At 32.7% G+C, this 2,486-nt stretch overlaps 1 protein-coding gene across 21 annotated transcripts in view; it reads right to left on the reverse strand.

The window, feature by feature from the left end:
• Positions 1–2,486, reverse strand: part of LOC106881120 (rap guanine nucleotide exchange factor 6) — a 453,933-nt gene that overhangs the window by 29,571 nt on the left and 421,876 nt on the right. The window lies entirely within an intron of this gene.

The raw sequence follows: 2,486 nt of genomic DNA on the forward strand, positions 1-2,486 counted from the left end.
GGTGATTGGAAAGTTTATCTTTGAATAAAATGGTAAAAGAAAATGGTAGAAATAAGTGTTTCCCCACAAATAAATCATATATATATTTGATAAAATTAGATAGCCATTCTTTTTCAAAGCTCAGCAATGAAAAAGCAAGAGCTTTATTATTATAATTATTAAGTGAATAGCATTGCTTCAATGTTATTATATTAATTGCAATGAGACAAGAAAATTTAATTTTAGGTAAAAAAAAAACACAAGAGGTAAGTAAAAAAAATTGTAAGTTATTTCCTTGTGAGTAGAAATACACACACATGCAAAGGCAAAAAAAAAAAATTACAATAAATAGAAACATGCACATAGATAATATAGCAAAGCTGTGGGTTGGGAAGGGACAATTTCTGTATTATTTTTCTATATTGAGAATGAAATCTCTGAGACAGCAAAGAATGAGCCAATTCATTTTTAAAAACATTTCAAATGAATATTGAATGTTTAACAAATATGTGGAGGATTATATATTGCCACCAACACAATTAAGGAATTTTGGTCATTTATACCCAAGATGTAAAAAAAAATTACAGAATTCTTAACAAGAGTATTTAATATAAGACAAAAAAAACCCTGCAAATTTAAGAGTTTTAACAGATTTTATATACCTTTTTTTTTTTGTAAATGTAGTCTTTAATTAACTGTAGCCCTATAATTTTGAAGATACAATTTTATTTTAGCTGGGGTTTTTTATTGAATAAAGCAAAAGTTTCGTCATCATTTTAATGATAATGATGATTTTACTTTATTCAATTTAACTTTAAAAAAAATGATAGACAAAATGTTTTACCTTTGCTATTCATGAAATGATTTAAATCTTTTCAATTTATTTTATCACTAGCTTAAAATCCACACTCTGAGGGCTAACAGGGCTGGCAGCCCAAAACTAAGAAAGGCTAATTAGTATGACTATGATATGCCTATAATGACTAGGTTAAGGACGGATGAGAATTAATTCTGTAATGCAATCATTCTATTGTTCCAGTCCCAAATTGAATTTCAACTGTTGGCCAATTTTTCCCAAAGTTCAACGTAAAATTAACGAGGCAAATGTCATTTATCTCCCCCTTGATCTCTGATGTCATCTGACAAATGCCAACCAAGATGGTGTAAACCAGCCAAGCTTTACTTGCTAGGAATAACAACCCAAATGCTTTTAAGTCAGATTTCAATGCTGGACATTCAAGAACCAACTGAAGGGCAGATTTTCAATCCTGGGATCATGCTGATTCCAAAAAGGTATAATATGTCTATGTAAAGCAAATGTAGCCTGAGATACAGGAGCCCCAGACAGACAGAATATATATAAATATAACACAGTGTGTCAGCTGAATTACAATACTACTTTCATCAGTTGTATTGATTCATGCTCCCCAATTCTGTTTCGGTAGTCTTTTCATAGACCGCCAGCTCATACCATTTTTACCTTACATAAACTAGATGAATTTATTTTTACTCTCACAAATTTGTCAGTGCTTTTGATACCTCACCACTCATATATACCCAGTCTCTTTCATGTCATATTTACAGTCAACAAGTTATCATCAAACTAAATTTTTCCACTTTTACAACTGATTGTCTTACTACTGTAAACATTATGGAGCACTTATATATATATATATATATATATATATATATATAGTAGTTATATGCTGTCAACTTAATGTGACAGTCCCATGAAGGGAATAATAATACTGCTATTTAGTCCTAGGAAGCAGCACCGCTTCCTGTCGACCGTGACACATTTCCTGTATCCTTATGTTTACAAGGGGGAGACAAGCACCTCCACTTAGCTAAGCCTGCATCCAGAGACATGTTTCTGAGTCTTTGCTCATCATCAGTCTGGAGTAGCAATGGCCTGCTAGTTGGAGATGCCTGTCAAGCTCTCGTAAACATATAATAATTCTAGTGAAAAACATTTACTGATTTCAAAAATAGAAATAATACATTTCTAAATCTCTCAGAGAGATTTATGCAGTAGTGATGCAATAAAGTAGTTATATGCTGTCAACTTAATGTGACAGTCCCATGAAGGGAATAATACTACTGCTATTTAGCCCTAGGAAGCAGCACCACTTCCTGTCGGCCTTGACACATTTCCTGTGTCCTTATGTTTATAAGGGGGAGACGAGCACCTCCACTTATGTGTTTATTATGGTAGTTTTGACTTTAAGAGTCCATCCTAGCGTGAGACATTTATGTATAGTAATGTCCTTAATATAAATATATAGATAGATAGATATATGATGGACTCTCCTGTCAAAGATGACATATTCAGCTTTATAGTGATTAAATGTATGTGTCATACATAAGCTCACTCCTCTATCAAATCGACATTGCCTGAAGAAGTGCACGGTGTACCACGCGTCAGGTGTCAAAAGTGATTGCAGAGCAACGCGAGTTGAAGTGTTTTGCTCAAGAACACAACACATAACCCTTTTTATATATATATA

This window comes from Octopus bimaculoides, chromosome 4 (genome assembly GCF_001194135.2).
Source record: "Octopus bimaculoides isolate UCB-OBI-ISO-001 chromosome 4, ASM119413v2, whole genome shotgun sequence".
Taxonomy (NCBI): Eukaryota; Metazoa; Mollusca; class Cephalopoda; order Octopoda; family Octopodidae; genus Octopus; species Octopus bimaculoides.